The sequence below is a fragment of the Zea mays genome, chromosome 7, assembly GCF_902167145.1.
Source record: "Zea mays cultivar B73 chromosome 7, Zm-B73-REFERENCE-NAM-5.0, whole genome shotgun sequence".
Taxonomy (NCBI): domain Eukaryota; kingdom Viridiplantae; phylum Streptophyta; class Magnoliopsida; order Poales; family Poaceae; genus Zea; species Zea mays.
Window position 1 is genome coordinate 33,736,520 of NC_050102.1, and position 26,333 is coordinate 33,762,852.

Sequence of the window (26,333 nt, forward strand, 5' to 3'; positions counted from 1 at the left end):
TATGGTCATAGCGATTGTTTTCACAATATACATAAGTGTTGTTTTGCTTTCTAAACTTTTTCGAGGAATTTTGTGGAGTCTTGTCTTCACAATATATTAGTTGTTGTGCTTGACCTTGCAGATCCTATGCATACCGATCTATTAGAGCTCGGTCGTCACCGATCAAAAAGGTTGCAAATAAGCTGTTTACAATTGAAATCAGGAATGAAGACGTCGCTGGCGAGTCTAGGTAATTCCTTGCAAATAGCCATTTGTCAAGTTACGATGGCCGCATGTCAAAATGAGACAATATTTATATATTTAGTTCAACTAAGCTTATATGCTCCAGAATAGGGGCACCACAATTTTTATAACACAACTTCAGTTAGCACGTCAAGATGTTGCCTGTGTCCACTTGCTTCTCAATTTGTGTTCATTGTACCCCTTTCTCTTCTTTTTAGAAATCATGAAGTCTACGATTGATCAAGAGATCGACCTTTTTATTTATTCGGTAATGGCAGGGTGGAAAATCCAAAGAGGGGGGGGGGGTCTGTCAGGTAACATTTCTGTCATTTTCACATATGCAGTTGAGTCATAAAACTGTAGCAATTTCTTATACATCAAAGAGTCATCTGCTATGTTTTGTATGTTATCTTTATACTTGATAACATATCGTAATAATGTTTGTTGTTCTGTATCTATGTTTTACACTAATTTTCAACTCTCGTGGCAACGCACAGGCATATTGAAGAAAAGGAAGAAATAGAGGTTTAAAGAGATATGCAAGTTATGAAGTATTTCAAGTGTATCTCTAAACACTGATGACTGCAAGGTCAGCAGCTTAGTGCCTGCTTTACCTTTGAGATTGATTTGTGTATCGACTGAAATTGATTTGTTTGTATCACCATTCTTGGAAGGAAGAGTTTGCAACATCTTGATTTGATTGTCTCTGCAGGGGTCTTCTCCTTAATGGTTCTGAAGCATTGTTGCTTTTAGTGAAATGCTAATCTGCTTTCTGTTTCAGGGAACCTAGAGGATTTGGGTTCATCCAATACTTTGATCCTGAGGATGCTTCTGATGCAAAGTACCATATGGATGGGAAGATGCTGCTTGGAAGGGAAATTGCTGTTGTTTTTGCAGAGGAAAACAGGAAGAAGCCTTCTGACATGAGGGCCAGGGAAAAAATAAGGTAACAGTTGTTTTCCCTTTGTGATACCCATTCTATAACCATGTACACTATCATTCTGCCATAGCATTTTAAGATGCAAAAGCTAATTTACTCGTGCAATTTTTTACTTATGTAGTGGCAGAGGTCGTTCTTATGATGGGAGGTTGCGCTCAAGGTCACCTGGGTTGAACGATTATCCTAGGGGTAGATCACGGTCCCAAAGGCGAAGCTACTCGCCAGCACTTAAGCGAAAGCACTATTCAAGGTACGAGTTCCTGCCATCCTCTTATATGCTGATGAAAACTCCATGCGCTCACAGTGTCCCAATCTAATTGATTGGCTCACATACCATCTTGACAGGTCCCCGGCTCCTTGACCTCGGGAGAGATCTTTGTCGCGTTCCCCAGCTGTCAACAAATCAAGGAGTGCAAGTCCCATAGTTAGCAGGTCTCCTCGTAGGCAGGGGTCTCTCTCTGTTAGCGAGTGAGGTATCTCAGGGCTCTGTGTGACTATCTTGTCGCTGTTACGCTGAACCATATATGTTTCAGATTATTTTTGTTAGCACCCTCATGTGTACTCTAGGATATCTGAACGTGTACTATGTATTGGGTATTCCAAAATCTCTGATGAGTGAAGTGGGTTGTGAACCAATGAACAGATGTTGGACGTGCTAACCTTGATGTTGGACATGCTGACCAGTGCGTAGGTGCCTATGTGGTGTGATAGTTGTTTCGTTCGGTTAGCAGAAACTGATAGGAGTTATAGTTCAGTTGGTTGTAGAAGTCTGGTAGCCTTGCTATTATCAAGATGGTATCATATAATTGTCCATATTTTACACAATGTTTAGAAGAACCCATAATAATGAGCAGATGACAGTTTCCCTATCCTTGATGTTTTGACTATAGGAACATATAGAGCAGATGACAGTTTCGTGAGAACGTGTCATACTAAGCCAGCTGCGAGCTCGAGTGAGAATACAGATATTGCTTAGGACCACTACACTGAATTTCTATAGTCAAAACATATACAGGCATTCTATATTAACAAAATATAGAATAACAATAAGTGTTTTTACATATTAATGCAGTTTTATCATATTGATTCCGTAGCAACGCACGGGCATATACCTAGTCTGAAATTAAGATGAATCATCGTGCGGCGAAGCGCGCGGCGCAGCTTATTAATAGAATTTGAAATCAAACTAATTCACTGCGCGACGAAGCGCGCGACAGCACATTAATAATATCTGAAATTAAATAAATCGCCGTGCAACAAAGCGCGTGACGCAGCACGCTAAATAACCAAAATTAAACCAAATCGTCACGCGACGAAGCGTACGACGCACCACACTAATAAACCTGAAATTAAACTAATTCGTCGCGCGACGAAGCGCGCGACGCAGCACATTGACTAAACTAAATTTAAAATGGATTAAAACAAAAATTAAACGTCACACAACTACAGTCGCGTGCGTGGGAACGCGCGAGGCCGCGTCGGGGACACGCGAGGGGCTGCTGGGGGACCGCGCTGCCGAGGGCATGGGCCGCGTGCCGAGACAGCCACAGGCAGGGGGCTGAGGGGCCGCACGCAGGGGGCGCCGGGGAGCCGGCCGCGCAGGGGGCAGAGGGGGCCATGGGTAGGGGCACTGGGGAGTCGGCCGCGCGTAGGGGCGCCATGGAGACACGCCACCGGGGCCGGGGGGCCGCACGCCGTGCCAAGGAGGCAGGGCGGGGCCACGCGCCGCGCGGGGAAGCCGGGGCGGGACTGCGCCGCCGCGCCAGGGAGGCGCGCAGGGACGCGCGCGAGGGGGGGCTGGGGGACCACGCCGCCGGGAGGCCGGGGAGCCGCGCGCAAGGGCTCCAGGGGCACGCACACACAGGGAAGAGGAAGGGGGCGCGTGCAGGGAAGGGAAGGGGAGGAAGAGAGAGGGAGAGGGGAGGGGAGCTCACGTCGGGGATCCAAATCCGGTGATCACCGTCTCCAAATCCTAGGGCACCATGGGGAGAAGAGAGAGAGAGAGGTGGAGGAGAGGAAGTTGCTACGCGGGAGAATTGAATGAGCGAAAGGAAGAGAAGGGAGGGGGGGCGCACATGGGGAGGGGCAGGGTGCCAGGGGCGCGCGGGCCAAGGCCGGGCCGAGCTGGGCCGGGCCGCACCGCGGGACAAAAACCCATGACACACATAACTACATATCGCAATCCAATCGCGAAACGAAATCCGAAATGAGACTAAGCAAAACACGCGATTAAACACGACATTAGACAAAGAAATATGCCTCGGCATGATGCAACACTCATGTCAACTTATGTTTTTGTTCACATGCAATACGGACACCAGTCGCTATACTAGTTTGAAATTAGGAAGAAGGAGCGAAACGGGAAGAGAAAAGAGAGTAACACCCAAATTTGGTGAGTAAAAAGAATAAAAAAATCTACCCCCAAATTCAGGGCGTTACAAACCTATCCCCCTTAAAAGAATCTCGCCCTCGAGATTCAAGATAGGCCAGCAAAGAGTTCAGGGTATTTGGCCATCAGATCATCTTCACGCTCCCAAGTTGCTTCTTCCTCAGAGTGGTGATCCCATCTGACTTTGCACATTCTGATGGTTTTCCTCCGAGTGACTCTGTCTGCAGTCTCAAGAATCTGCACTGGCTTCTCTATGTAGGTCAAGTCTTCTTGGACTTCGAGACCTTCTACTAGCAACTGCTCCTCTGGCACACGCAGACACTTCTTCAACTGAGACACATGGAAGACATCATGCATAGCTGACAATCCTTCTGGCAGACTAAGCTGATAGGCCACTTCTCCACGCTTCGCGAGAATCTGATACGGACCAACATAGCGGGGTGCTAGCTTGCCTTTAACTCCGAATCTTCTGAATCCTCTGATGGGCAATACTTTCAGGTAGACAAAATCTCCGACTTCGAAACTCAGCTCTCTTCTTCTTGTGTCTGCATAGCTTCGCTGCCTTGATTGCGCTATCTTCAGGTTCTCCCGAACCATCTTGATGTTCTCTTCAGCTTCGAGCAAAATGTCTGGCCCAAACACTTGTTTTTCTCCAGGCTGATCCCATTGCAACGGAGTTCTACAACTCCTTCCATAAAGCGCCTGAAATGGTGACATCTTCAAGCTGGCTTGGTAACTGTTGTTATAGGAGAACTCTGCATAAGGTAACCTCTTGTCCCATCTGGACTGATCTTGCAACGCACAGGCTCTCAACATATCTTCAAGGATTTGATTAGTTCTTTTAGTCTGACCGTCTGTCTGCGGATGATATGCTGAACTGAAATTCAAATGTGTACCCAAGGCTTCATGCAATTGCTACCAGAAATGAGAGATGAATTGTGTTCCTCTATCTTACACTATCTTGTTTGGCACACCATGAAGACAAACAATCCGGGACATGTACAACTCCGCCAACACTGCACTGCTGTAGCTAGTCTTGATAGGTATGAAGTGGGCTGACTTGGTTAAGCGGTCCACCACTACCCAAATGGAATCAAGCTGGCTCGAGTGCGAGGCCAATCCGACTATGAAGTCCATCCTGATTTCATCCCATTTCCACTGAGTAATCCGCAACGGCTAGAACAATCCAGCTGGCCTCTGATGCTCTGAATTGATCCTTTGACAACTATCACATATGGCAACATGCTCTGCGATCTCCCTTTTTCATTCCGTACCACCAGATTTTCCTCCTTAGATCCTGATACATCTTCTCACTTCCAGGATGTATAGAATAAGCTGACTCATGAGCTTCCTTGAGGATCAACTCCCAAATGGACTGGACATTGGGAACACACAAACGATCCTTGAACCATACCACACCTTCTGCATCTTCCCAAAAATCTTTGCCTCTTCCTTCTAGAATCAGTTGCCGGATCTCATTGATCTTCTCATCATTCTTCTGTGCTTCTTTGATCTCTCGCTCTAGGGTGGGTTCTAACTCAACTGTCACTCCTCGCATGTTGTTCAGAAATCCAAGGCTCAACCTGTCAAACTCTTTGGCAAACTCATAAGGCATCGGATGAGCGACCATCATATTGACTTGACTCTTCCTACTCAAAGCGTCTGCCACTACGTTCATTTTGCCTGGATTGTAATGAATCTCCAATTCATAGTCTTTGATCAACTCTAACCACCTTTGTTGTCTCATATTCAGCTCCGACTGAGTGAATATGTACTTCAGACTCTTGTGGTCTGTGTAAACATCACACTTCTGTCCGTACAGATAGTGCCTCCATGTCTTCAGTGCATGAACCACTACTGCCAACTCTAGGTCATGGATTGGGTAATTCTTCTGATGAACCTTCAGCTGTCGGGACGAGTAAGCCACAACTCTTCCCTCTTGCATCAATACGCATCCCAAACCAGTGTAACAAGCGTCGCAATACACTGAGAAGGGCTTGTGCACATCAGGCAAGACTAAGACTGGCGCTGTAGTCAGCTTCTCTTTCAGCGCTTCAATGGCTTCTTGACATTTCTAGGTCCACTTGAACTCAACTTTGTTGCCTAGCAAAGCTGTCATCGGTTTCACAATCTTCGAGAACCCTTCAATGAATCGCCGATAATACCCAACCATTCCAATGAAGCTCTTGATTCCTCGAGCATCTGTTGGCGCTTTCCAGTTCAGAATGTCTGCCACTTTCTTCGGATCCACAGCTAATCCGTCTTTGTTTATTATGTGACCCAAGAATAGGACTTCATCAATCCAGAACTTGCACTTGCTCAACTTCGCATATAGCTGGTGCTCTCGTAATCTCTGCAATACCATCTTCAAATGATCCGCGTGCTCCTCCTCACTTTGAGAATATATAAGAATGTAATAGATAAATACCACCACAAACTTGTTGAGATAATCCATGAACACACTGTTCATCAGATTCATGAAGAAGGCTGGTGCATTCGTTAGACCACAGTGAACTCATATAGCCCATACTTGGTAATGAATGCCGTCTTCGGGATGTCTGAGGGTCGAATCCTAAGCTGGTGATAACCTGACCTCAGATCTATCTTTGAGAACACGTTGGCTCCTCTCAACTGGTCGAACAAAACTTCCAGTTCTGGGCAAGGGGTACTTGTTCTTGATTGTGACCTCATTCAGAGCTTGATAATCGATGCACATCCTCCTAGTGCCATCTTTCTTCTCCACGAACAAGACAGGGGCGGCCAAGGCGAGGTGCTTGGCCTTATATAACCTTTCTCTGGCAGCTCATCGATCTGCTTCTTAAGTTCAACCAACTCTGGTCCAGATACTCTGTAGGCTCTTTTAGAAATGGGGGCGGTGCCAGGAAGAAGCTCTATGGCAAACTCAACTTTCAGCTCAGGTGGCATACCTGGTAAGTCTTCTGGGAACACATCTGGGAATTCGGACATGCCCTTGATAGTCTCGAGTGAATCTGGCTCCTTGCTATCAATAGCCATATGATGACAACCTCCTTTCCTTGGTTCGGGTGAGACTAGCTCGGCTACCACTTCTTCTCCTAGTGGGGACACCAACTTAATTATCCTCTCATCACAATTGATAATTGCTTCGACTTATCCAGCCAATTCATCCCTAGGATGACATCTATTCCCTGAGTACCCATTACTATGAGATTAGCGGGAAACACTATCCCCCTTATTTCCACACTTACATTCAAGCAAACACTATCGGCTCGAATTCTACCACCGGCTGAGTCAATTTGGATGGGGGTTGACATGGTAGTGATTGGAAGATTATGTGCTTCTACCCATGATGCAGTAATAAATGAATGCGTTTCTCCAGTATCAAATAACACTTCTGCAGTATGGGAGTCGACTGGAAACATACCTACTATCATGCCGGGTGTTTTCTGAACTGCTTCAGCTTCCAAATGGTTCAGTCTCCCATGGTTGTAGCGCGTCTGGGAGCGGTTGCCTCCTCTAGGTTGGGGCACATTCTGCTTTGCTGGGGCACTAGGGCCTGACTGCTGCTGGGCTGCCTTCTTCGGACATTGCATCACCCAATGGCCTTGCTCTCCACAATGGAAACATGCTCTGCTTCCGCCTTGAACTGGGGCTGCTTGACTGCTCTGGTTGGTTGCTGGGGCGGGGAGGGGAGGCGAGGTGCCTGCTGATTCTGCCTCTAGAACTGACCTCCTCCTGACTGATTGTTCCGGCGATTCTGCTGCTGGTGCTGAGGGTACTGCCTCTAAAACTGCTGCTGAGGCGGACACTGATTCTGCTTGAACTGCTGAGGTGGGTTGCCTGAGAAACGGGGGCGATTGCTAATTCCAGGCTGAGGTCCACTGATCTTGCGCTTGCGATCCTCCATCTCCTTGCGCTTCTTCTCTGTCATGATTGCTCTGTCGATCAGATGCTAAAATGTGGGGAAGGTATGATTCATCAGCTGATAATGAAGGGGATCGACTAAGTGAAAGGGAATTAGGCTTACACCTACTTCCTAAATTATTTTGGTGGTTGAATTGCCCAACACAAATAATTGGACTAACTAGTTTGCTCTAGATTGTATGTTCTACAGGTGCCAAAGGTTCATCTACAACTATACTAATTCGACTGTCCGGAATACTGTAGATTATTCCGGACAGGAGAAGCTTTTTGGAAAAACAGGCCAAGCGCGGACCGTCCGGGCCCCTGCAGCGGACCGTCCGTGACAGAAGAATGACCCTCGGACAGAACCAATGCAAAAACACAAGTTTCCACTACAGACTGTCCGGAGGAAAAGCGAAGACCGTCCGAGCCCTCGAGCGGACCGTCCGGCCTCAGGCGCGGACCGTCCGGTCGGTAAGAAACCAAAAAACCCGAAGGTGACGGGTTCGGAGAAATGAATTATAGGGGGCCTCGCGGACCGTCCGGGGTGCACGACCGGACCGTCCGCGACTGGCTCTGTCTGACATCTGACGACGCATTAAATGCAATATAGCCGTTGATATAGCCGTTACTGCTGACCGTTGCATTTTCAGCCGTTGATCTACAGGGGCGGACCGTCCGCACCAGGAGGGCGGACCGTCCGTGCTCAGCAGAATGGCCCAACGGCTAGGAAGTGGTTGGTGGCTATAAATACAACCCCAACCACCTCCATTGATAACATCCAAGCATTCCAACCTTCAACATTCAATACAAGAGCTAGCAACCCATTCCAAGACACATTCAAAGCCATCATCTCTCCAAGTTTCACAATTGAGAAAAGAGATCATTAGTGATTAGTGACTTGAGAGAGAAAGTGATCCGTGTGTTATTTGTCGCTCTTGTCGCTTGGCTTTTTAATCGTGCTTTCTTGATTCCTTCATTGCGATCAAACTCACTTGTAATTGAGGCAAGAGACACCAATCTTGTGGTGGTCCTTGTGGGAACTTTGTGTTCCAAGTGATTGAGAAGAGAAAGCTCACTCGATCCGTGGATCGTTTGAGAGAGGGAAGGGTTGAAAGAGACCCGGCCTTTGTGGCCTCCTCAACGGGGAGTAGGTTTGCAAGAACCGAACCTCGGTAAAACAAATCTGCGTGTCACACTCTTCATTTGCTTGCGATTTGTTTTCCATCCTCTCTCGCGGACTCGTTTCTTTATTACTAACGCTAACCCGGCTTGTAGTTGTGTTTATATTTGTAAATTTCAGTTTCGCCCTATTCACCCCCCCTCTAGGCGACTTTCAATTGGTATCAGAGCCCGGTGCTTCATTAGAGCCTAACCGCTCGTAGTGATGTCGGGAGATCACGCCAAGAAGGAGATGGAGACCGGCGAAAAGCCCACTACAAGCCACGGGAGCACTTCATCGGAAGAGTCCCGCACCAAAAGGAGGGAGAAGAAGAAGATCTCCTCCAACAAAGGAAAGGAGAAGAAATCTTCTTCTCACCACAAAGAGAAGAAGGAAAAATCTTCTTCCCACAAGCCGCATCGAAACGGAGATAAGCAAAAGAGGATGAGGAAAGTGGTCTACTACGAGACCGACACTTCATCAACATCGACCTCCGACTCCGATGCGCCCTCCGTAACTTCTAAACGCCAAGAGCGTAAGAAGTTTAGTAAGATCCCCCTACACTACTCTCGAATTTCTAAACATGCACCTTTACTTTCCGTCCCATTAGGCAAACCACCAACTTTTGATGGTGAAGATTATGCTAGGTGGAGTGATTTAATGCGATTTCATCTAACCTCACTCCACAAAAGTATATGGGATGTCGTTGAATTTGGTGCACAGGTACCATCCATAGGGGATAAGGATTATGATGAGGATGAGGTGGCCCAAATCGAGCACTTCAACTCTCAAGCGACAACGATACTCCTCGCCTCTTTAAGTAGAGAGGAGTATAACAAAGTGCAAGGGTTGAAGAGCGCCAAGGAGGTTTGGGATGTGCTCAAAACCGCGCACGAGGGAGATGAGCTCACCAAGATCACCAAGCGGGAAACGATCGAGGGGGAGCTCGGTCGGTTCCGGCTTCGCAAAGGGGAGGAGCCACAACACATGTACAACCGGCTCAAGACCTTGGTGAACCAAGTGCGCAACCTCGGGAGCGTAAAGTGGGATGACCATGAAGTGGTTAAGGTTATTCTAAGATCTCTTATTTTCCTTAACCCTACTCAAGTTCAATTAATTCGTGGTAATCCTAGATATACTAAAATGACCCCCGAGGAAGTAATCGGGCATTTTGTAAGTTTTGAGTGCATGATCGAAGGCTCGAGGAAGATCAACGAGCTTGATGATCCCTCCACATCCGAAGCTCAACCCGTCGCATTCAAAGCGACGGAAGAAAAGATGGAGGAGTCCACACCAAGTCGGCAACCAATCGACGCCTCCAAGCTCGACAATGAGGAAATGGCGCTCGTCATCAAGAGCTTCCGCCAAATCCTCAAGCAACGGAAAGGGAAGGATTACAAGTCCCGTTCCAAGAAGGTTTGCTACAAATGTGGTAAGCCCGGTCATTTTATTGCTAAATGTCCCATATCTAGTGACAGTGACCGAGGCGACGACAAGAAGGGGAGAAGAAAGGAGAAGAAGAGGTACTACAAGAAGGGCGGCGATGCCCATGTTTGTCGGGAGTGGGACTCCGACGAAAGCTCAAGCGACTCCTCCGACGACGAGGACGCCGCCAACATCGCCGTCACCAAGGGACTTCTCTTCCCCAACGTCGGCCACAAGTGCTTCATGGCAAAGGACGGCAAAAGGAAGAAGGTAAAATCAAGATCCTCCACTAAATATGAAACCTCTAGTGATGAAAATGCTAGTGATGAGGAGGATAATTTGCGTACCCTTTTTGCCAACCTCAACATGCAACAAAAAGAAAAACTTAATGAATTGATTAGTGCCATCCATGAAAAGGATGATCTCTTGGACACCCAAGAGGACTTCCTTATTAAAGAAAATAAGAAGCATGTTAAGGTTAAAAATGCTTATGCTCTAGAAGTAGAAAAATGTGAAAAATTATCTAGTGAGCTAAGCACTTGCCGTGAGATGATTGACAACCTTAGACATGAAAATGCTAGCTTAAATGCTAAGGTTGATTCACATGTTTGTAATGTTTCAATTCCCAATCCTAAAGAAAATGATGATGATTTGCTTGCTAGGATTGAAGAATTAAACATTTCACTTGCTAGCCTTAGAATTGAAAATGAAAAATTTCTTGCTAGGGCTAAAGATTTTGATGTTTGCAATGCTACTAATTCCGACCTTAGAACTAAGAATGACATGTTACATGCTAAGGTCATAGAATTAAAATCTTGCAAACCCTCTACATCTAGTGTTGAGCATGTATCTATTTGTACTAGATGTAAAGATGTTAACATTGATGCTATACATGATCACATGGCTTTAATTAAACAACAAAATGATCATATAGCTAAATTAGATGCTAAAATTGCCGAGCATAACTTAGAAAATGAAAAGTTTAAATTTGCTAGAAGTATGCTCTATAATGGGAGACGCCCTGGCATCAAGGATGGCATTGGCTTCCAAAGGGGAGACAATGTCAAAATTAGTGCCCCTCCTAAAAGTTTGTCTAACTTTGTTAAGGGCAAGGCTCCCATGCCTCAGGATAACGAGGGTTACATTTTATACCCTGCCGGTTATCCCGAGAGCAAAATTAGGAGAATTCATTCTAGGAAGTCTCACTCTGGCCCTAATCATGCTGTCATATATAAGGGTGAGACATCTAGCTCTAGGCAACCAACCCATGCTAAGTTGCCTAGAAAGAAAACTCCTAGTGCATCAAATGATCATAATATTTCATTTAAAACTTTTGATGCATCTTATGTTTTAACTAACAAATCCGGCAAGGTAGTTGCCAAATATGTTGGGGGCAAGCACAAGGGGTCAAAGACTTGTGTTTGGGTACCCAAAGTTCTTGTGTCTAATGCCAAAGGACCCAAAACCATTTGGGTACCTAAAGTCAAGAACTAAACTTGTTTTGTAGGTTTATGCATCCGGGGGCTCAAGTTGGATACTCGACAGCGGGTGCACGAACCACATGACTGGGGAGAAAAAGATGTTCTCCTCATATGAGAAAAACCAAGATCCCCAAAGAGCGATCACATTCGGGGATGGAAATCAAGGTTTGGTCAAAGGTTTGGGAAAAATTGCTATATCTCCTGACCATTCCATTTCCAATGTTTTTCTTGTTGATTCTTTAGATTACAATTTGCTTTCCGTATCTCAATTATGTCAAATGGGCTACAACTGTCTATTCACTGATGTAGGTGTCACTGTCTTTAGAAGAAGTGATGATTCAATAGCATTTAAGGGAGTATTAGAGGGTCAGCTATACTTGGTAGATTTTGATAGAGCTGAACTCGATACTTGCTTAATTGCTAAGACTAACATGGGTTGGCTCTGGCACCGCCGACTAGCTCATGTTGGGATGAAGAATCTTCATAAGCTACTAAAGGGAGAACACATTTTAGGACTAACAAATGTTCATTTTGAGAAAGACAGGATTTGTAGCGCATGCCAAGCAGGAAAGCAGGTTGGCACTCATCATCCGCATAAGAACATAATGACGACCGACAGGCCACTGGAGCTCCTGCACATGGATCTATTTGGCCCGATCGCTTACATAAGCATCGGCGGGAGTAAGTACTGTCTAGTTATTGTGGATGATTATTCTCGCTTCACTTGGGCATTCTTTTTGCAGGAAAAATCTCAAACCCAAGAGACCTTAAAGGGATTCTTGAGACGGGCTCAAAATGAGTTCGGCTTAAGGATCAAGAAAATTAGAAGCGACAACGGGACGGAGTTCAAGAACTCTCAAATTGAAGGCTTCCTTGAGGAGGAGGGCATCAAGCATGAGTTCTCTTCTCCCTACACGCCACAACAAAATGGTGTAGTGGAGAGGAAGAATAGAACTCTATTGGACATGGCAAGGACCATGCTTGATGAGTACAAGACTTCGGATCGGTTTTGGGCCGAGGCAGTCAACACCGCCTGCTACGCCATCAACCGGTTATATCTACACCGAATCCTCAAGAAGACATCATATGAACTCCTAACCGGTAAAAAGCCCAACATTTCATATTTTAGAGTCTTTGGTAGCAAATGCTTTATTCTTGTTAAGAGAGGTAGAAAATCTAAATTTGCTCCTAAGACTGTAGAAGGCTTTTTACTTGGTTATGACTCAAACACAAGGGCATATAGGGTCTTTAACAAGTCCACTGGACTAGTTGAAGTCTCATGTGACGTTGTGTTTGATGAGACTAACGGCTCTCAAATAGAGCAAGTTGATCTTGATGAGATAGGTGATGAAGAGGCTCCGTGCATAGCGCTAAGGAACATGTCCATTGGGGATGTGTGCCCTAAGGAATCCGAAGAGCCTCCAACTACACAAGATCAACCATCCTCCTCCACGCAAGCATCTCCACCAACTCAAAATGAGATTGATGCTCAAGTTGATGAAGTAGAAGATCAAGCAAATGAGCCACCTCAAGATGATGGCAATGATCAAGGGGGAGATGCAAATGAGGAAGACAAGGAGGATGAAGAGCAAAGGCCGCCACACCCAAGAGTCCAGCAAGCAATCCAACGAGATCACCCCGTCGACACCATCCTCGGCGACATTCATAAGGGGGTAACTACTAGATCTCGTGTTGCACATTTTTGTGAACATTACTCTTTTGTTTCCTCTATTGAGCCACACAGGGTAGAGGAAGCACTCCAAGATTCGGATTGGGTGGTGGCAATGCAAGAGGAGCTCAACAACTTCACTAGAAATGAGGTATGGCATTTAGTTCCACGTCCTAACCAAAATGTTGTAGGAACCAAATGGGTCTTCCGCAACAAGCAAGATGAGCATGGTGTGGTGACAAGGAACAAAGCTCGACTTGTGGCCAAGGGATACTCACAAGTCGAAGGTTTGGATTTCGGTGAAACCTATGCACCCGTAGCTAGGCTTGAGTCAATTCGTATATTATTGGCCTATGCTACTTACCATGGCTTTAAGCTTTATCAAATGGACGTGAAAAGTGCCTTCCTCAATGGACCAATCAAGGAAGAGGTCTATGTTGAGCAACCTCCCGGCTTTGAAGACAGTGAGTATCCTAATCATGTCTATAAGCTCTCTAAGGCGCTTTATGGGCTCAAGCAAGCCCCAAGAGCATGGTATGAATGCCTTAGAGATTTTCTTATTGCAAATGGATTCAAAGTCGGAAAGGCCGATCCTACACTCTTTACTAAAACTCTTGAAAATGACTTGTTTGTATGCCAAATTTATGTTGATGATATTATATTTGGGTCTACTAACGAGTCTACATGTGAAGAGTTTAGTAGGATTATGACACAAAAATTCGAGATGACTATGATGGGGGAGTTGAAGTATTTCCTAGGATTTCAAGTAAAGCAACTCCAAGAGGGCACCTTCATTAGCCAAACGAAGTACACTCAAGACATTTTAAACAAGTTTGGAATGAAGGATGCCAAGCCTATCAAGACGCCCATGGGAACTAATGGGCATCTCGACCTCGACACGGGAGGTAAGTCCGTGGATCAAAAGGTATATCGGTCGATGATAGGTTCTTTACTCTATTTATGTGCATCTCGACCGGATATTATGCTTTCCGTATGCATGTTTGCAAGATTCCAAGCCGACCCTAAGGAAGCTCACCTTACGGCCGTAAAAAGAATCTTGAGATATTTGGCTTATACTCCTAAGTTTGGGCTTTAGTATCCTAGGGGATCCACTTTTGATTTAATTGGTTATTCGGATGCCGATTGGGCGGGGTGCAAAATCAATAGGAAGAGCACATCGGGGACTTGCCAGTTCTTGGGAAGATCCTTGGTGTCTTGGGCTTCAAAGAAGCAAAATTCGGTCGCTCTTTCCACCGCCGAGGCCAAGTACATTGCCGCAGGTCATTGTTGCGCGCAATTGCTTTGGATGAGGCAAACCCTGCGGGACTACGGTTACAAATTAACCAAAGTCCCTTTGCTATGTGATAATGAGAGTGCAATCAAAATGGCCGACAATCCCGTCGAGCATAGCCGCACTAAACACATAGCCATTCGGTATCATTTTCTTAGGGATCACCAACAAAAGGGAGATATCGAGATTTCATACATTAATACTAAAGATCAATTAGCCGATATCTTTACCAAGCCTCTTGATGAACAATCTTTTAACAAACTTAGGCATGAGCTAAATATTCTTGATTCTAGGAACTTCTTTTGTTAAATTGCACACATAGCTATTTTATATACCTTTGATCATATCTCTTTTATGCTATGACTAATGTGTTTTCAAGTATATCTCAAACCAAGTCATAGGTATATTGAAAGGGAATTGGAGTCTTCGGCAAAGACAAAGGCTTCCACTTCGTAACTCATGCTTCGCCGTCGCTCCAAGCCACTCTCCATCTTTGGGGGAGAGAGCACAAGGACTTCATCTTTGGTATAATCTTAACTCGTTCATTTATGACCAAAGGGGAAGTAAAGTACTTTTAGGGCTCTAATGATTCCGTTTTTTTGGCGATTCATGCCAAAGGGGGAGAGAGTAAGAGCCCAAAGCAAAAGGACCGCACCACCACCAATTACAAAACTTAGTGTTGAATATTTTCAATTGGTATCCTATTGTGTTCAAAAAGGGAGAAAGTAGTATTTCAAAAAAATATATCAAAACCCTCTTGAACACTAAGAGGAGGATCTTATTTAGGGGGAGCTTTGTTTAGTCAAAGGAAAAGCATTTGAAACAGGGGGAGAAAATTTCAAATCTTGAAAATGCTTCTCAAAATCTTATTCATTTGCCTTTGACTATTTGCAAAAGAACTTTGAAATGGATTTACAAAAGAATTTGCAAAAACAAAACATGTGGTGCAAGCGTGGTCCAAAATGTTAAATTAGAAAGAAACAATCGATGCATATCTTGTAAGTATTTAGATTGGCTCAATTCCAAGCAACCTTTGCACTCACATTATGCAAACTAGTTCAATTATCCACTTTTATATTTGCTTTGGTTTGTGTTGGCATCAATCACCAAAAAGGGGGAGATTGAAAGGGAATTAGGCTTACACCTACTTCCTAAATTATTTTGGTGGTTGAATTGCCCAACACAAATAATTGGACTAACTAGTTTGCTCTAGATTGTATGTTCTACAGGTGCCAAAGGTTCATCTACAACTATACTAATTCGACTGTCCGAAATACCGTAGATTATTCCGGACAGGAGAAGCTTTTTGGAAAAACAGGCCAAGCGCGGACCGTCCGGGCCCCTGCGACGGACCGTCCGTGACAGAAGAATGACCCTCGGACAGAACCAATGCAAAAACACAAGTTTCCACTACAGACTGTCCGGAGGAAAAGCGAAGACCGTCCGAGCCCTCGAGTGGACCGTCCGGCCTCAGGCGCGGACCGTCCGGTCGGTAAGAAACCAAAAAACCCGAAGGTGACGGGTTCGGAGAAATGAATTATAGGGGGCCTCGCGGACCGTCCGGGGTGCACGACCGGACTGTCCGCGACTGGCTCTGTCTGACATCTGACGACGCATTAAATGCAATATAGCCGTTGATATAGCCGTTACTGCTGACCGTTGCATTTTCAGCCGTTGATCTACAGGGGCGGACCGTCCGCACCAGGAGGGCGGACCGTCCGCGCTCAGCAGAATGGCCCAACGGCTAGGAAGTGGTTGGTGGCTATAAATACAACCGCAACCACCTCCATTGATAACATCCAAGCATTCCAACCTTCAACATTCAATACAAGAGCTAGCAACCCATTCCAAGACACATTCAAAGCCATCATCTCTCCAAGTTTCACAATTGAGAAAAGAGATCATTAGTGATTAGTGACTTGAGAGAGAAAGTGATCCGTGTGTTATTTGTCGCTCTTGTCGCTTGGCTTTTTAATCGTGCTTTCTTGATTCCTTCATTGCGATCAAACTCACTTGTAATTGAGGCAAGAGACACCAATCTTGTGGTGGTCCTTGTGGGAACTTTGTGTTCCAAGTGATTGAGAAGAGAAAGCTCACTCGATCCGTGGATCGTTTGAGAGAGGGAAGGGTTGAAAGAGACCCGGCCTTTGTGGCCTCCTCAACGGGGAGTAGGTTTGCAAGAACCAAACCTCGGTAAAACAAATCCGCGTGTCACACTCTTCATTTGCTTGCGATTTGTTTTCCATCCTCTCTCGCGGACTCGTTTCTTTATTACTAACGCTAACCCGGCTTGTAGTTGTGTTTATATTTGTAAATTTCAGTTTCGCCCTATTCACCCCCCCTCTAGGCGACTTTCACTAAGCCTCTCAAGAAACGATACTGCCTCTTGGCATCTGTATTGACATCTTCAGGAGCATAGTGGGACAGCTGCAGAAACCTGTCTCGGTACTCACTGACAGACATGGGCCCTTGCTTGAGCGCCAGGAACTCCTCCTTCTTCACTATCATCAGACCCACGGGAACATGGTACTGGCGGAAATAGTCTCTAAATTCCTCACAGGTGATAGTGTCGGGGTTGGCGTGGGTGGCGAGTAGGACTCCCACCAAGAGTGAGCTGCTCCTCTCAACAGACGGGGACCATACATAACTTTCTCCCTGTCGTTGCACTAAGCAGTGTACAACTTCCGCTCCACCGTACGCAACCAATCTTCAGCATCCATGGGGTCAGAAGAGTGAGCGAACACTGGGGGATGACCTCTCATGAATTTAGCATGCTTGTCTCTGGGCATCTGAGGCATCTAGGGCTAACGTGGGGGCTGATGCTGCTGCTGCATAGCGGCCAGAGTCTGACCAATGGCTTGAACTGCCTGAGTCTGCATCAAGAACATCTGCTCTATCGTCATCGGGGGCAGGGGTGGCAGCTGCTGCTGGGGTGCCTCATCTTGCGGTGTTGCCTGCTCCTGCTGAGCACGCCTTCCTCCTCTGCGCCTGTTGTCTGACATCTGCAGAATGCAATCACACATCAGAATCAATCTTGCAAACTTGCAGCATAAGAAAAGAGTATAGAATTCTTCCACAATACTGAATAGATAAGCATCTTCACTGACTCCCAACACAGGCCAACACAGCTCCTCAGATAAAAAGGAAAGTAGAGTGAAAGGGCTTCCCAACTAGATAACTAATTTTATTAACATTAACAGGTAAACCAAAGTGCAGGGGGTACCCACACTCTGGCGACAGTCATTACAAAGATCCAAATCCATCATTGTTCATCATGACAAACATAAAAACACAGGATAAGCAAACTACCCTATCTAACTAAGACTAACTAAGACTAGGACTATAACTCCTATTTTTAAGCATTAATTACAAGATCCGACACTGGCGATCTATGGTTCTAAATTTATCCTGGTCCTACAGTCGGGGTTACCATAAGCATGGTGTCCACGCTGAGGTGAGCGGTACGGGTGCTGAGTCCCGACGGAGGCGGGAGAACCATCCACTAGGTGACGATGCTCTGTGCGCTCAACCCGCAACTAGGCGATCTCAGCACGAGCCCTACTCAGCTCATCTAAAGCATGGTCTAGCTCCGTGTTTAGCACGGCGGCTAGGTTGACTGTGCTACTCAACCTAGGATTGTCCTCACCGACAGGTGAGACAACCACGCCTCCTGTGCTGTCCGATGGATGGCGAGGGTAAAACCTCATGTTAAGACCATCGACCAACCCACCGAACACTGAGCAGTAGTGCGAAAGCACACGCCGTGCGACATCTTGCATGACCGCCTCAGCTGAGTCCCGCTCAGAAATAGAGTAGTGCTCTGAGTAAACCTCTACACCCCGGAGACTGTTCTCCGGACGGCGCACCAAGCAAGTCGCCTCCCAGCGGTCCGGGTAAACCCCGTGACTATGCTGGAAGACAACTCAGCAATACTCGATAGACCAGGTATGCCGGTCAAGTGCCTGGCGTAGCAAGGTGTCGAGCGCATCGTGGAAGTGACACCCGCGAGCGGCGTCACGAGTGATGGGTCGAGCAACCCATCCCTCCGGCTCCTGCTCCTCTGAAAGGTTGGTGCTGTGGCTCGATCTGCTGTCGTCGCCTCCGTCGTCGGGGTCTCCTCCAACAGCTACTCCAGTGGCCAGGACGCCCAGTGGTGGTGCAGGGGGTGCCTCCAGCGGGGGCATAAGAGAGTAGCTCCTCACAGACTCTACCTCCCGCTGAAGCGAGGAAGAAGAGCTCGACTGCTCCAACTCCTGTCGCCGACGCTCCTGCTCCTCGTGCAGGCGGTGGTGTAGGCTCTCCAAATGGCTAGACTGACCAGTCACCGGACGGCGAAGCGGACGCTCCGCGAGACGATGTCACACCCGGTTCCAGGGGGTAGAACCGAGTGCATACCATATGTGTGCCAGGATCCATTTCCACACATATGTTGACGTCACAAGTGTAATATATCAAAAGACAATGCAATAAAGGCGTAAAGAGAGAGTATAATACTTTATTACATCATCTGCATCATTGTATCTTGAACAAATATCACATCAAAGTAAAGCGGAAATAAATAACAGGGGCAATCTCCCACAAGAAGATGACCGGCGCATCGTTAGACTTAGAATTCATCGTCGTCGATAAAATCTCCATCAAAGTCTCCAGCATCACCCTGTGATCAAAATATTAGCAAGGGTGAGCTCACTTATGGTCGGGCCTCAGCAAGTGGGGGAAAAACTAATGCAGGTATAACAAGGTGAGGCTAAGGTTGAGCAGTAAGCATTTTAGTTGGTCAACATTTTATTAACAACAATTGTCTTACTAATAAGTGTGAATCCCAAGTATCCCATTTAAACAAAGAAATATGAATATACAAAAACACTTAAGTGAAACCACTTAAGCAAACCATTGGCAGATCATCGGATCTCAATTTATTTCCATCTTCAAGTTCAATTATCATGTGAGGAGTCCAGGTCGCTCTTAACCGGGAGCACGACTGATATATCAGTTTTACACTCTGCAGAGGTGGTACAACTTTACCCACAAGCCATGTATCCCATCTAGCCTGGGTTGGTCGGACCCTTAAACACTGCCGAGGTGAATGGCTAGAGATCCATTATGAGGCTTTCACAAAATACACTTAATACGAAGCAACCCGCTAAGGTTTCTAAAGACGATGGTGGTGGCCCCCTGGGTGAGGTATCTTAGCCAAGAATATGTCTCCATGTTAACGTGGGCTGCCAACACCTACCGCTCCCCCTCTTGCCCATATTTCATGTAAGATTGGTAGGCACTAAGCATATAAAGCTAATTACCAAAGCCAGAGCCATGATAACACTCGTGGTTGCACTGTTATCCTGCGTGGTCATTCCATGTTCCAATTAATTTGAAATAATGTTGTTTTAACCATCGGGTTAATATCATAATTGCTAATTTCAATTTTGGAACATTAATACCAATTAATGAGTGACATCAAAATCATTAAGTTGAGCGGTAGCACAAATTTTCAAAGCTTAATAATTTCCCCAGGGTAAACAAGGAATACAATTGGTAAATCTAGGAAATCCTTAATTAGGTAAAACCCATCAAATTATGCAGTATATCAAAAAGTAAACATTATTATATGCAATGATTGGGTACAAATAGAATATGCAGAGGGAGAATCCACTTGCCTTGCCCAAAAGAGTCCTGTGGGTCGTCCTCGAACGAATTCGGATCCTCTACCACACAATCAGCTTCTAATAACGTCGCACGTCGCAATACAAAAACAATACATACACCAATAAATAAACATACACCATTCAACAATCAATGAAACATACACTTTACAAATCATACTTATAAAAGAAAGACCTTTAAAAATAAAACTTGATTCGTAACTATAATATAAGTCTATCCATATCGACGATTATCTCATTTACTACGAGGTAAAATACTAATAATTTAGTTTCGAGAATACACTAGAGGAATTCATATGACAAATTGACTATGGAAGTATATACTATATGGATTCATTTCAAAATACATAAATATGGCGCTAATTCAAACTTTATAGAATCTAGAAAATGAACCAATTAACTATTGTATTTCTACCAGAAATGATGTGGGTTATATTTTCCTTTACTATTCATCGGAAAAACTACATTAGGACGCTATAATATTATTTTGAAGACACATGACCAATAGTTCATAAAAGGGATTATTAAACTGCTAGTAGGCTTGACCACTAGTTATTATTTTACATTTTTTTAGAATATCAAGCAATGGAGTATAAATATAGAATTTAACATGAAACTAAATTATATTTTACAAACAAAGATATCTAACCAAATAACTGATTATCTTATATTTTTGGTGATAGAAACATAAGTGTGACCTTTATTTTAGTTTCTTGTTTAGGCAAAACTATGTTTAAGTATTTATAACTCAAATTCAAATTACAAACATGTGAAAAATAGTGTAAACATTAATTGATCACAAAATACGTAACTAAACATAAAATAGCTAATTTATTTGTACTACAAAGCACTTAAACTTTAATAAAAAAATCATCGTAGGAACTAGCGCATATTTAGTAGTAGTCATCAGAAGCTAAACTGCGGAAGTGAAGTCTTCGTCTACCTCAAGATATGGCCAGTGGCGGAGCCAGGATACTTCTAAGGGTAGGGCCAAAAATAACACTAAAAAATATTTGTATCGGCTAAAAATTTTAAACCATAAAAATGCATAGATAATGACACATATAAGATTTATATGAACACAACAATTCTAAAATAACGTAAAATTGACTAAAACAAGTGGTTACCTAATTAAGAAAATGATAGATCTTTGTCTCAATGACCAATTCATCAATTACTTAGATTGCTTTCATCAACAATAGAAATATTTCCTGAAATTGAATGACATTACGTTATTACATAAGTAATCAAAGAAAACAAACTACAAAGTATAGAATTGTTTGAACTAAATGTACCACTCTTACTTGTCTTTGGTATTTGCTCCCTTCGTGTTCTCATGGCTTGATAATGCTCTATAATTTGACGATCTTCAATACTTGCAAATATATCCCTCTCGATATAGCAAATCATACAATGACTCATCCATTCATCACCCATCTTATTTCGCAAATCTGTCTTGATGATTTTCATGGCTGAAAATGCTCTTTCTACAGTTTGTACTCAAATATTCTTCTTCTTGTTTCCTACTCACTTGTGACATTACATGTGACACACTCTGTCTTTGATTTTTAAAATCATCAAAACATCTTCTAGCCTTATTATGAGCACTATCAATGTTACCCACATGTACATCAAATGACTTAATCACATTCTTCCAATTGTTATACCCTGTCGCACCAGTGTAGCTTTCAACACCAAAGTTTTCCCTTCTTGGTTGCTTGAAAAGGAAACAATAAAAGCAAAAAGGCCGCATCTTTAGCAACACTGTATTCCAACCATTCATGCTTTTTGAACCATGATTCCTAAAAACTTCTTTGTCTATCTCCTATTCGCTTCTTGGGAAATATGTGACCTTTTGGTTGACAAGGGCCTAACAATAAATACTCTCTTCTAACAACATCTCGAATGTTCACATCTAACTCTTCAATTGGTTTTCGAAGTCCAGGATCACCAACAATCTCACTATCTATTGATTCCGTATTATTTTGTGCAGTCCCAACATCTAGTGATTCTTGATTGTTTTCATTTTCATCCAAATTAGTCCCAATTTGTACGTTTTGAATGATTTCATTCGATTCTTGATTTGATGCAACTTGATAAAATGATGCAATTGTTCGAACTCTCTTCATATTGTACACTGTAATTGTAACACAAATCACTGTAATTAGACACAAACACAATATGTTTTTCTCGGTGTCAAACAACAAAAACAGACCTGCTTGCTGCTTGCTGCGCCTGCGCTGGTCTGCTTGCTTGTTGCGCGACTCGAATCGCTGCTTGCTGGCCGCTCTTGCTTTGCTTAATTGCTTGCCTGATTGCCTCCTTGGTTGCTTGCTTGCCCAGCCAGTCGGCGGCCTGCTGCTTGCAGCTTGCTCGCTCGGCCGCTCGCTGCTCGGGCGCGCGCGCTGCAGCTGCTTGCTTGCCGGCGTGCCGCTCCTGCTTGCTGCTCGGGCGCGCGCTGCTCCTGCTCGGCTGGCGGCTGCGTTGCCTGGGCCGCTGCGCGCCTGGCTGCTTGCTTGCCGGCGACCGGCTGCTGCTAGCTGCTCGGCTTGAAACAACACCAGACAGCAGCCGCACCGCCGCCCGTAAGGCCCCAAGCTTCCCAAACCCTAAACCAAATTAGTTGGGCTGGGCTGTTACATAATTATTCGGTCCAAGAGTAGGGCCTGGGCCCTAGTGGCCACAGGCCTGAATCCGCCCCTGGATATGGCAACAACAGAGCTCGAAAATTTTGTCTAAATAATTTTTACACAATATCAGAGACCAGATTCAATCGTGTTCACCTTGCTGTTACTTGTTGCGTGGAGGTGGATGGAGGTACGGCTGACGGCGTCGAGGCGAGCAGGGAAGGCGAGCAGGCACGGAGCTTGACAGCGGACGACGGCTGAGCACAACGTGGTGGCGCGGCGCAGCTCCGGCGAACGGCGGACAGCGTGGTCGGCGAACAGCGACACGACGGAGAATAGAGGGCCAGCGGCCTGGCCTTGCACGAGCAGGGAGATAGAGGGCGAGCGGCGAGCTGGGAAAGATAGCGAGACGAGAAACGCTGTTGTGGGCGCGGTTCTTATAGGCAAGCAAGGGAGGCGGGAAACACAGCTGGCTTTAAGGTACTTGAAGGCCATCAATGGAGAAACGTCCGTGGAGTGTTAGGCAGGCGCGTATAATGGAGAAACGTTCATGGAGTAATAGGCGAGAGCTTAATGGAGACATACGAGCGGTCGCGCGGGAGAAGAAACGGTCGAACACAGACATGCAGACGGAGACAACAGGCGGCATAGTATTTGTGTCGGGCTTCAAATGATGGCGGCATAACCTGGCAATTGAGCGTACCAGAGAAATTGGAGAGAAGGTGAATGGGCTGGATGGGACCCACATGTAAGGAATAGAGAGAGGAGGTCACGTACGTAAGTGAGATGGCTGGTTTTCAAAGCTTGAGAATTGGAATGGTGGGGCCCACTAGTGAAAGGTAGAAAGGAGGGGAGGGAGGGGAATGTGTATGTGACGGTGGTAACTGGACCGATCGGCTAGGATGGTGATCACGCATGTTGTTTTTGTTTTTTTTATTTTCGAAAATTGATTTTTTAAAACATTAGATTATTCATAAATAACTATATTTTAAATATTCCAAAAAGTATAATAAATCTAATAACAATATTTTATTAAATAATATATATTATAAATAAGCTTTTAGAAAAATTTTATTATTTAAGTAAATGGAGCTTCACAAAGAGGATAAATTAAAATAAAGTTGTTGCAATTCATTAACAAACAAAGAAATCATGCACCGATAATGAATGCATTCAAACACTTGATAAATTTTTAATTTACTCTCTACTTAATTTAGCAACCAATAATGTGTTATTTTAATTGATGGATTTGAGGTGTTACAGACGAGAAGGCAAGAAAGGAATGACTGACTTCCGTGCGGTGTGTCTAAGACGAGCCATCTACAAAAGACACCGTAAGCATAAGAGTGAGAACAGAACTAGTATGACCAGCAAGTAAACCATAAAAAATTAGGAATTAGAATAAAACAAAATTTTCAGCAAGGTATAATATATATAGTAGAACATAGGTTTGGTCGATATAACCAACTTTTGAAGGGATACCAAAGTCAAGGTAACAATAGAGGTCTATAGTCCTTAGAACGACCATTCTACTCTAGGTTAGCAGTCCTACAGTCAGCACGCCTTTGATACCACCTGTCACACCCGGTTTTAGAAGGCAAACCGAATGCGAATCATGTACGTGCCAGGATCAGTAATTCACATACACAACAGTTACATAACTGGACATCATCACACAGTGCTCAAATAATAACATAAAAGAAGGTATAATAGTCTGTTACATCATGATGTCTGTGACATCCACATAGTCTTTAACAATTATCAAAGTACGGAAAAGAAACGTAGATACACACGACCTACATAGGCAGCCGACTGGGGGTTTGCCGCTAACCCACGCCTAGAACTCATCATACTCTTAGAACTCCTGAAAGTCCTCCTCCACGACTTCAACTTCTCCTGAGCAGTGGTTGCAACGGTGACAACCTGGGGGGTTTGGTGTGTAAAGCAAGGGTGAGTACACATCAACATACTCAGCAATATGTCCCGTTTGGCTATAGTGGACTAGCTTTTTGTGGGGTTAAATCAAGCAGTTGCTTTTAGTTGGTCAGGTTATTATTTACTAGTAGAGAGCCAGGTTTTAACATTAACCCAAGTTGTTAACCCAAAGTACCCTTTCAAAACGGAAAGAATACCACTTACCATTACATAAGCATAATCATAACCATCATCCTCATCACCACCTGTAAACCAAACATCTCGGATCAAAGTATCTCTAATCAATGTGTATCTAATCAATGGAGATCCCTTGGCCGCTCATAACCGCGAGCACGGCTGGTATATCAGTTTCATAACATTCTGCAGAGGTTGCGCACTTTACCCACAAGTCGTGATTCTCTTTCTACCCGAAGAGAGCTACTCCCCTTTGACCACTACCTAGGTGGCCTGGCAGGGTATCACTATGAAGCTTTTACAAAGATTCCCCGAGGCTGTAGCCGCCCGTTTGGTTTCCTAAATGTACCGCACTCCTCCCCAAGGGGCAAACCAACCTTGGCAGAGCGAGCCGTATACACCGAGCCCCATTGACGGCACGACGGCGAAGCGAACTACACCCCAGTTCCTCTAATTATTAAGCTAAGGGCGTCCCATTCCACCCTAATGGTTGCACTGTTTTCCCGGGAGGTCATCCAACGAACCAGTCCTTACGGAGAGGCACTCGAGAAACAGCTCGAGCCCCCTTAAATGCCACAAGTTTATCATCATAATCAAAAGGGAAAACAACGTATCATAAATAATCTCATCATGTTCAATGATTAATGTGAAGCACTAGCATGGAGCTAAACCAAAAATAACCCAACCAGAAATAACCAACCAGCTGCTGCTCAGGGTCTTCACCTGCAATTCCTTCGGACTCCACCAACTGACCGTTCTCTATACGAGTTCAAACATACATTCCACACATTTAATACAAAAGAATAGTACATGATACAATAGAATGTTATCAATAAACGAACACTCGGCGCAGGGCTCACACTTACGACTAAGCGAGAAAGAGAGAGTAACGGTCGAGGCTACGGTCGAAGAGCGATCACGTCACACGATTATAAATCAAAATAATCGTCTAAACAAAATGGTATTAATTTGGCAATTAAGTTATGCATAGGATAAAGTCATTTTTCTGTGTTTTATTCATTATACGTGTGACACAACACTTAGACGGAATTAAGAAATAAATGACTCGTCGCGTGACGGAGCGCGCCACAAGACACTTGAACTAATTATGAAAATAATGTCAAGCGTCGTGCGACGAAGCGCACGACGGCATACGTCATCCAACCAAATTTAAAACGAAACATCGCGCGACTAGACGCGCGACGCCACACATTAATTAATCTGAAATTAAGATGAATCATCGTGCGACGCAGCTCATTAATAGAATCTGAAATCAAACTAATTCGCCGCGTCACGAAGCGCGCGACAGCATATTAATAAGATCTGAAATTAAATAAATTGCCGCGCGACGAAGAGCGCGACGCAGCACGCTAAATAACCAAAATTAAACCAAATCATCGCGCGATGAAGCGCGCGATGCAGCACATTGACTAATCTAAATTTAAAATGGATTAAAACAAAAATTAAACGTCG

At 44.7% G+C, this 26,333-nt stretch overlaps 1 pseudogene; it reads left to right on the forward strand.

The window, feature by feature from the left end:
* The first annotated feature begins 800 nt into the window (after positions 1-800).
* LOC103632237 (serine/arginine-rich SC35-like splicing factor SCL33) lies at positions 801-1,634 on the forward strand (annotated as a pseudogene).
* The last annotated feature ends 24,699 nt before the right edge of the window (positions 1,635-26,333 follow it).